Consider the following 11,648-nt stretch of genomic DNA (forward strand, 5'->3'; position numbering starts at 1 on the left):
TCACTTTCAGAATTGATGACCCAGTATCAGACTTTGTGAAAAGAACTTTACCCTTGTCTTTCCTTGAGGTAGCTGCCTTAGGGGATTCTTCTTCAGCCTTAAGAGCAACCGTCCTTGACTTTCCTCCTTTCCTCTTGCTTCTTTGTTCCATCTCAAGTTCATGAGTCTTGAGCATTCCATAAATTTCATCAAGAGTTGTTTCATCAAGATTGTAGTTGTCTCTTATTGTTGTTGCCTTCAAATCCCAGCATTCAGGAAGAGCTAACAGGAATTTAAGGTTTGAATCTTCAAGATCATACTCCTTATCAACCAACAAATTTCAAGAGTTTGACAAATCTATCATAAATCAGTCAATGACTCATTTGCCTTTGAGTCAAAGTGTTCATACTCTTGAGTGAGTATTGTCTTCCTGTTCTTCTTAATTGTATCAGTTCCCTGACACCTTGTTTCCAGAGCATCCCATATCTCCTTAGCAGTCTTGCAGTTAATTACCCTGTTTGACATTACATTATCAATGGCACTATGCAGTAAATGTCGTACCTTAGCATCCTTAGCAATTGATGTGATATCTTCAGCAGTATAATCACTCTTCTCTCTTTGGTACGGTCTTTGCTGCTTCACCTGCAACTGCAACTGCGAGCTTGGTTGGTTTGTGAGGCCCTTCCTTGATTCTATCAAGATATTCTGGATCTGTTGGCTTCCAGGAACATGGTCATCCTCACCTTCCATATGGGATATTCAAATGGTCTCGGTATGGGAACTCTAATGGTCTCATACCGACTTTGAATTTGTGTCTTTTGGTGGTTCTTCAGTTTTGGTAGGCTTAATTGGAGTTTCTTCTGTCAGACATGATTGTGTTTGGATCTTAAACTGTATGTGCGTTAACAGATCGGCTCTGATACCACTTGTTAGGTCACACACACTGTAGAGGGGGTGAATACAGTGTAAAGTATAATCAAATCGAACTTTAATATCTCAAGTAACAGAAAACAAACTTTATTGAAATAATAAACTCTGTTACAATATGGAACTGTTACCTCTCAGTGATGAACAAATATCACGAGAGCTGCTAGGGTTACAATGAATAATCTTCTTGAATATGATAACACTTATAGTGTAAACCCTATGTCTGTGTTTATATACTACACAATTACAAGATAATCGCTAATTGATATGGAATATAATTCTGCTTCCTAAAATATATCAATCAAATATCTTTTCTTCCAAGTATTCTATTCTTCATAGAATTCCTTCTTCATGCATATCTCTTCTTATATTTATCTCGATCTTCTTTCCTTTAATCAGCTACTGTCCTTATCTGAACATCCTTCAGCACTTAAGTTCTGATATCCATCTTCTGATGATTATCTCCTGATAATATAAGTACTGATATCCTTAAGTCCTGACTTCCAGTAAGTACTAATTTATCCTGTTTAAGTAAGATCTGAAAACTAAACATAAATCATATTAACCATGACATTATCAAATATATCTAATAACTTATGATGCCTAACAGAGTAAGCAAGGCGTAAACAAAGGAAAGCAGGTAATCAGAAAATGGAATCGATGTGTATAAAATAAAGTAAGTGATCAGTGAATATAAGCGAGGTATAGGAAAAGTAGACAAGTGGTTATTGAGTAGAATCATTAGACGAGTACAAGTGAAGTTGGGCTCAATTGAGATAAGGCAAGTACTTTTAAACCTTTCTCGAAATATAGTGCAAATATTTCTAAATTCTCTCGTGACATATTGTAAGTATTCAAAATAGCTTTGGTTTATATTGTAAGCACTTTGAATCATCATCCTTAAAACCGGATCACATCATCTGATCTTTGAGCCGTAAGCCTTATTCCTTGTAAACCACCCCTTGTTGATTTACCAGATACTAAACCATACAATATTATACTACTCCACAAATATATACCCATCATACACCAAAAAATGGAACATAATTGCTTGAACATACAGAAACTTTTATACTAAACCATACCTTGTGACATCAAAGAACTAAACCTTGTAAAATCATTGTTCATCTAATACCTGATTCTCTTACAGGCTGAAGGCCATTTCTTATACATACTCTTATACACCCTTGTGATACTCATGAATTGCATCATGCCTTTATACAAATGTTTCATCACTGTTGATTATAATCTTGTTTTATTATGTTATATTATTTATCACATTGAATTGCTTTAGAATTGGATAGTTTTCTTTATGTGGACCAGATTCGTGGTCAGACCAGATTGGTGGTCGAATTAGGCCAATGTGTGCCTCGGATCCAGTTTATAGAGCAGTTGTGTGCCTTGCTCGGAGTTAGTGCGTGACTGATCAGCAGCCTAACCTTAGTTTTAAAATTTAAAAATGAATATTTAATTCTAATGACTATTTAACAAGAAACTTGATTCTTCTGAATCATTTCCATTTTAACATTGTTTAACCTCGGTTATCGTTATTATGACTTTCTAAGCTAGTTAGCTCACTCTTGCGAATCTTTTTATGTATTCTATAGTTAGAAGGGATATGGTTGATAGCGAGGTTCCTCAGTCCAGAGTACGAGCTAGGATTCCAGATGAGTTGGATCGAGCTAGCAGGAGCTTTATATGGTAGTGAGATAGTAAGATTGTAGGAATAATTTCATTTTCAGTTGTAAGTTAAATTAGTTGGGATTTGGTACGTTGTAATAAAAGTTAAGGTTGTGGCTTATTTTTATACTTTAACCTGTTGTGATCTGTGGTTATGTAAGCAGGGTCATTGCAAATAATACTTCTTATACAAATTTATATATTGTGTATATGTTATGGACCCCAAACTTCTGACCCGGTTTGGAGGGTGTCACAATAGAGTGATAAGAGATCTCGATAAGCCATTATAATTATCGAGATGTCAAGTTCTCTATACACCAAACTAGAGATCTCGAGGTAAAACTCAAAGTACAAAGTGCAGACCAGTTAAATATCCAAGATTATCAATCAACAAATAATTCAATCAGTTGGATTGACAAGTCTACAAATAGCAGCTTGAGGAGTACAAGATCAAAGGCCAAGATTAACTGGTAAAGTAAAGTCACAAGCAAGCAAGATTAGAAAAGTTACACTAAGCCATAAATAGAAAGATTTGGTTATCCAAAAATAGGGTTTAGTATATGCTACTGCATACTATGTAATAACTAGTGTTTACTATTCTATAAAGTAAACAATGGATGCCTTGTTTTAGTTATAATTCCCTCAAGGAAGAAACTAAGCTCTTTATCAACAAAAATAAAGAGCCTAGAAATTTTGTAGCAAGACATTCTTAATTTTAATATAAAATTAAGTAAGATTTGAAAGATCTGTGCTCACTATTGTTATCTGTTTAATTTCAGTATTAACACATTTTACTACAAGGTCTTAATTAATTCTTCATCACCAGAAACAATTCAAGAAAAGCAAGAAAAACACAAAAACATTCACCCTCTGTGTGTAATTCATTACCTAACAATTTTTTATTAGGATAATTATTGCTTGTATTATATATATAACAGTTTTAACATTATTTTATATCATTTAATTACATATTGTGTTTATTATACATATATTAAATATTATAATACAATAATGAATAAATGAAATAAATGAAATAATATAATTGATAATGTATTTTATTAGATATGTGTTTCAGTTTTGAATTGTAATAGATTTATTATTTATTTTGTATTCCTCATTTTTATGTTTTAGTGGATTCATATGCTCTAATTTTTTAAAAGACAGTCCGCAATTTTTCATTATTTAGAAAATGAAACAAAACAATGTAATATTATACCTAAATATAATCTAAATATTTTCGTTATTTTGTAAGATACAAATAAAAATTATCTATTCAAAAATATTTTAAATCAAATTTACCCACTCCAATGTGTGTAAAAAAATATAATTTTAACCCGATTATAAATGATTTGTTAATTGTTACTTATTTTTTTATTAAGAATTTTTTGTTTGTATTATCTATATAATATTATAATTTTAATATTTTTTATATCATTTAATAATATATAATATATAATTATAGTTAAATTTCTTAATTAATTACCTATTGTATTTGTTATATAGATTATTAGGTATATAGTAGAATAATAAAATAAATGAAATAATATAGATTATTAGATATTATAATAGAATAATAAATAAATGAAATAAATAAGTCTAATATTATAGCTATACTTTTTAGCATGTGCAACCCATCAAACCCTATTATCAAAACCTAGTTACTCTAACTAACTTTATGCCTCGTGCCATGCATGGGGCTATTTGTAAATTGTTAATATAAATTTTAATTTTAATTTTAATTAAGTTTGAATAGTTTCTATTTATTTTAAAATATTATTTTAATTTATTTATATTTTTAAATATTTTTGTCGATAGTTGTATTTCATACATTTATTTATCTTTATTTATTTCATTTTTTTCCCAAAACATTATTTTATTTAAATTTCTTGCATTAAATACTCAATGTGTATCTTGTCCATTAAAGTTTTTTTATTAATGGGATGTTTGTTTATTGTAATTATGATGTATTAATTAATTGATTTAACTTATTTGTATATTTTTTATACGTTTTTGTTTATGTATTTTTTCTTTTATTTGTTCTTTTAGTACTATAGATTTTTGACATCTGTTTTAAATTTTATTTATAGTAATTGCATATCATAAATGATTAGAATGAGTTTTATTAAACAAACTATATCTTTATTTTTTGAATTTATTAGGAAAATTACTTTTTTGTAAAAAAATTAATAAAATTTCTTTTGTTGTACTTTAAACTTTGTACTTTCTGATGTATTAAATAATTGATATAATTTATTTGTACATTTTTTTGTTTATGTTTTTGTTTATTTATTTGGATTGTTTCTATAGCTTTTTTTATATTTGTTTAGGGTTTTTATTTAAAATAATTACATATCATAAATGATTAGAATGAGTTTTATTGAACAAACTACATATTTGTTTCATAAATTTATCAGAGGCTATTTTCAAAAAAAAATATAATCAGTTTTTCTGTTGTACTTTGAAGTTTGATATTAAGTACGTCAACTTAACTTAAGCCTGGTGTTTTAGTTATAAAATGATGTTGTGGTTTCAAAAAGATATATTTTATTTATATTTTTAAATCATTTTGTCTATGGTTTATCTCCTACTTTTATTTATCTTTTAATTATTTTATTTTTCCTAAATATTATTTATTTTTCTTGTACTTTGAACTTCTATACTTTTTTGTAACTTATTTTTGCATTTTTTTATATTTGTTCTTTATATATGTTTGTTTGTTTATATGGTTTTTTTATATTTGTTTAAGGGTTTTTTGTATTTTTTTGTTTCTATAGCTTTTTGAGGATTTTTATTTAAAATAATTACATATTATAAATGATTAAACTGAGTTTTATTGAATAAATTATATCTTTATTTGATGGGTTTTTTAGGAAAGCTATTTGTTTTTAAAAAAATGAATTAATTTTTTGTACAAACTTCAATGTTTCAATGCCTATGTGAGAAAATAATTATTTAAGTTATGGAATGACGTTGAGGGTGAAAATACACCCAAAGGGGGTGAATAGGTGATTATGGCTAACTAGATTACTTTTAAATTTTACCCTAGCTTACTGAGATTTTACCAACAACACTATAATCTGACAATAATAGTAAGCTGAGATGACTAAATGTAATGCAGAAAATAATGTACAGAAAATAAATATAACACACAAAAATTTTAGCCAGGTTCGACCCCTAATCCTTTATGATCTACATCCTGGTCCCTTACCAAATTGGTAAGATAATATATTATTGAATCACAATAAGTTTACAATTACAAGCTACAATAATATATCTCCCTTTATCCCAACAGCTGATAATGGCTTGCTGAAACCTGTTTCTGAACCTGCCCTCTAAGTACTATACTACCCCGTAGTACAAACTTTTCTAGCACTAGTTCACCAAACCCTTGTTTCCCTCAGCCAACTATCCAACACTAATCAATACAAATTGAACAATACAAATCGAATGATAAAGTGATTACAACTCAAACTATAGACTCTCTAAGATATAACATGTATATAATTAAGAGCTCGAGAGTATTTTGGAATCAATAAAGTTCAGTGAGTTGTGAGTGTTCTTGCTGTAATTAGTCCTCAATAAAAACTGCAAGAAACCTCATATATAAACATACACTAACATTCAAAACAATTTCAACAATTTACAACTGTTAGAATCCAATTCTAATGTTTAAATTAGTTAGGATGGTTTTCAACGTTTAGGTATCTGTTTGATAGAAGAGAGAAAGAAAGAAAAATGATGAGAAAAAGTCTCTTCTATATTGAAAGAGTATAAAACGTTTTAAACAGGTTTGTAGGAGATAGAGTTTGAAAAGAAAACAAACTCCTATAAATTAGGAACTGTTTTAAAGCTAGAAAACATTTTAATAGAGCTCTATATATAAACACGTATAATATAATAGAGAAGTCCTTACAATTCGTAAAAGAAGTTCCTAAAATATCCATGAAATTTGACTTTCTTGTTGAATCTGGACTGTCCATCTTGGCTTGCTGTTATTCTGAATAACGTGATCATAGCTTGCTGAAACAGATCACTATCTTATGACAGCTTGCTTTCATGATACTTAAACAACAATGTCATTAAGCTGATATATCCTGAAAACAGTCTTAAATAATAACATGATGGCTTGTTGTGTTGTGATCATCATAACTAAGGAGTTACAATCTCCCCCTTTTTGATGATTACATACATTTAGGAGAATTATAAAACTCCCCATAAATCTATGCATATCTCAAAGTTAAGAAATACTTTATAACATATTACTGTAAATAATTAAACTGCAAATAGCACACATGCATATCCAACACAACCAACATAGCAGCATATCATTACATCACCAAGTCTTAACATAACCAAAGCAAATCAAGTCTTAAATAAAAACAACCATCATAAACCAAGTAACAAACCACACCAGATTAAACATAAACCAACAGATGAAACAAGTCTTAAACAAATCTTAAACCAACATAAATCTCCTAAATTTCTCCCCCTTAAAGCATAAAAAAGATTTAGGTTGAGGGTCGATCAGAAGAACTATCTATTAAAACTACCACATGTTATCAGTTTAAAAAAATGATAAGATAAAACATCAAAACTCACAAATAAAAGCAACAATAAACAGATAATGGCATGTCAAAATTAATAAATCAAATTAAACACATATTATGACATTTAATAAACAATCATAGTAAGCTAACATGAAAATTGATAGTAAGCTAACATTACCAAATTTCCAAAGATAGCTTGCCATTACACATTGCACATGCCGAGTTCCCTTCGAATGGTAGAAAATATTGCTTCGCCAAGGGGTTTTGTAAATATATCTGCCTATTGATATTCAGTAGGCACAAAAACTAATTCAATCTTACCTTTAGCAGCATTATCTCTCAAGAAATGGTGACGAACATCAATATGCTTTGTTCTTGAGTGATTCACGGGTTTCTTTGGTATGTTGATGGTGCTAGTATTGTCACAATAGATTGGAACTTTGCCACACTTGATTCCAAAATCTCGTAAAGTCTGAATCATCCACAAAATTTGAGAGCAACAACTACCAGCTGCCAAATACTCACCTTCTGATGTGGATAATGCAACTGAAGTTTGTTTCTTACTTTGCCAAGATACAAGACTTTATCTTAAGTATGTAAAAACACCACTTGTGCTCTTTCTATCAGTTTGACATCCTCCATAATCTGGATCACTATACCCCACAAGATCAAATATGCTTGTAGTAGGATACAATAACCCAAGATTAATAGTCCCACTTAAATATCTAAATATTTTTTTAACTTGCGTTTAAGTGTGATCTTTAGGTTTAGCTTGAAATGAGCACATACACAAACACTATACATAATATCCGGCCGAGAAGCAGTAAGATATAAAAGACTACCAATCATACGTCTATACCTTTTGATATCAACTGCCTTACCGTTTTCATCTGAAGTCAGCTTGCTGTTTTTGATTCATTGGTGTAGATTTGACTTGACATGCTCAAATCCAATCTAGTCAGCAAGTTCTTCACATATTTTGACTAATAAACATAGATTCCATCCTTTGATTGCTTGATTTGGAGTCCCAAGAAATAGTTGAGCTCACCCATCATGCTCATGTCAAATTCACTGCGCATACACTTAGAAAACCACTCACACATAGAATCATTAGTGGATCCAAATATTATGTTATCTACATATATCTGAAAATCAAAATATCAATTACCATTTTTCCTAGTAAATAAAGTAGGAACGATTTTACCTCGAATGAAGGCCATTTTTGATCAAAAACGTACTAATTCTCTTGTACCAAGCCCTTGGTGCTTGCTTTAAGCCATATAATGCCTTCTTTAGCTTGTAAACATAGTCTGGATGTTGTTCATGTTCAAAATCAGGGGGTTTCTTGACATAAACTTCCTCTTCCAGAAATTCATTAAGAAAAGCACTTTAACATCCATTTGATGTAGCTTGATCTTCTGTAGCATGCATAAGCAAGAAGCATCCTAATTGATTCCAATCTAGCTACTGGAGCATAAGTTTGATCAAAATCAATGCCTTCTTGTTGGTTGTACCCTTGTGCCACGAGCCTTGCTTTATTTCGAGTAACAGTACCAAATTCATCCACTTTATTCTTGAAAATCCATTTAGTACCAATGGCTGAAGCATTCTTTGGTGGCTTGACAAGTTCCCAAACATCACATCATTCGAATTGATTGAGTTCTTCTTGCATAGCTGTGATCCAATTTTAATCTTCGAGTGCTTCTTTGACATTCTTGGGTTCCTCTGAGCTAGAAATGCAGCATAAACACAAAAACTTACAGTGCCTTTTCTTGTCTTGAGTCCATCAAAAATATCACCAATAACCTGTTCTGGAGGTGATTCTTCACTGTTCGTGTAGCTTTTGCAATGAATGCCTTGAGATATCTTCATGTGAGGTCTTCCTTATCTTAGATGGAGGAGCTAAGTCTTCAACATCATAGATTGGCATTTTATCCTTTGCTCTATTACCTTTAGGGACCATCAAGAGTCATCTTTATCATCTTTACAATTGCATCATCAACTGGAGTAGAAGGTTCTGCTTGCTGATTTCCAGAGTTAGTTTCAATTTCAGCTTGCTGTTTTCCAGAATCAGTCTCTGTTTCAGCTTGCTATTTTGAAGTAACCCTCTCTGTTTCAGCTTGTTGTTGTCCAGCTTCACCTGCATCATCTTCCTCGTCTCTTGGAAGATCATTGTTAGGTTCTTGAAAAGTAACATCTATGTATTCCTGAACAATATTCTTAGACAAATCATAAACTCTATAGGTTTTACTATTCATAGAATAACCAAGAAAAATAGCTTCATAAGATTTAGCATCGAATTTACCATCATTACAAATTGTCTTGAGCACAAAACACTTTGAGCCAAAAATCTTGAAGTAACTGATGTTGGGCTTCTTTTTCTGAGCAATTCATATGGAGTCTTGTATAAAATAGGCCTTATCAAGACTCTATTCAGAACATAGCATGTTGTGTTGACTGCTTCTGCCCAAAAACTTCTAGATAGCTTGCTTTCTTGCAACAATGTCCTTGCTGTCTCTTGCAATGACCTATTCTTGCGTTCCACCACACCATTTTGTTGTGGAGTCCTTGGAGCCGAGAATTCATGTGATATTCCTCTTTCTTCCAATAAGTAACAAGTCTTTTTGGAATTCACCACCTGATCACTCCTATACCTACAAGCTTTGTATTGAGCTTATTCTCAGTAACTTAATTAGTTTTTCAAACTCAATAAAAGCAGCATCTTTAGTACGAGAAGAAACAATACCCATGTAAAATGAGAATAATCATCAATAATTACAAAACCATATTGCTTACCTCCAATACTTTTATAAGCTTCTAGACCAAATATGTGGCGCCCTCCAAACCCGGTCAGAAATTTGGGGTCCACAACATAAACATAATATATCACCTGTATAAGAAATATTATTTAGAATGACCCTGCTTCACAAAACCACGGATCGCAACAGGTTAAAGTATGAAAACAAGCCACAACCTTAATTATTATATCGTACCAAATCCCAACTAATTTAACTTACAATTGATAATAAAATCATTCTTACAACCTTGCTATCTCACTACTTGCCATAAGCTCCTGCTAGCTTGATCAATCATAATCGGGAATCCTAGCTCGAACATTGAACTGGGAAACCTTGCTATCAACCGTATCCTTCTTAACTGTAGAATATATAAAAAGATTCGCAAGAGTGAGCTAACTAGCTCAGGCAAGTCATATTATCAATAACTGAGGTTAGACAATAATAAATGAGATGATTCAAAGGAATCAAGTTTCTTGTTAAACAACCAATAGAATTGGATATTCATTTTAATTTTTTAAAACCAAGGTTAGGCTGCTGATCAGTCACGCACTAACCCCGAGCAAAGCACACAACACTGCTCTAACTACTGGATCCAAGGCACACATTGGCCTAACTTGACCATCGATATGGTCTGACCACGAATCTGGTCCATACAAAGAAAACTATCCAATTCTAAAGCATTTCAATATGATAAACAATAGAGTTCAATAAAACCAGATCATAATCAATAACCATAAAACATTTGTACAAGAGCATGGTAAAAGTTCATAGTTACGAAAAAGGGTATGTCAAAATACATAAAAGAAGTGGGCCTCCAGCCGGTAGGATAATCGGGTATTAGATGAATATTATTTTTCCAAAGTTTTAGTGCTTTGATATCACAAGGTATGGTTAAGTATAAAGTTTTTGTATATATAAACAATTTTGTTCCAGTGTTTGGTATATGATGGATATATATTTGTGGAGTAGTATCGTATTTGTGTGGTTTAATATTTGGTAAATCCACAAGAAATGGTTCACAAAGAATAAGGCTTACGGCTCAAAGATCAAATGATGTGGCTCAGGTTCAAGGCTGGAGGATTCAAAGTATTTCCAATATAAAAGAGAGCTATTTTGAATATTAACAATAGGTCACAAGAGAATTTAAAAATATTTGCAATAAATCTCGAGAAAGGTTTAGAAGTACTTGCCTTATCATAATTGATTCCAACCTCACTTGTACTTGTCTACGGACTCTATTCAACCACCATTCATCTGTTTCTCCTATGCCTCACTTCTAATCTCTGCTCACTTGTTGTATTTTCTACATGTCAATACTATTTTCTGATCACCTGCTTCTCTTTCTTACGCCTTGCTTACTCTGCTAGGCATCATAGGTATCTATCAATATTCCACTCATACGATTCTGTTCAACACATACTTCTATCTACCCTTCGTTTCACCCAAATCCGATTAACGGATTGAAAGTTATGCCATAAACAGTAATTATCGAATATATAAACCGACAGTCAATCAACAAGTCACACATAATACATCACGTAATCAATGACATATCATTTATAAAGACATTTCGAGTCATAAATAGGCTTTCTGGTATTTAAATGATTTTTAAAACATTTTTCAGAATTAAAACGGGTCGTTGGATCAATTTCGGAATAATAAGCAGGGTTCGGTTGGCCAATTCTGGCTCCGAAACAATTTTAGAATAATTATCGAG

This window comes from Apium graveolens, chromosome 5 (assembly GCF_009905375.1).
Source record: "Apium graveolens cultivar Ventura chromosome 5, ASM990537v1, whole genome shotgun sequence".
Classification (NCBI taxonomy): Eukaryota; Viridiplantae; Streptophyta; class Magnoliopsida; order Apiales; family Apiaceae; genus Apium; species Apium graveolens.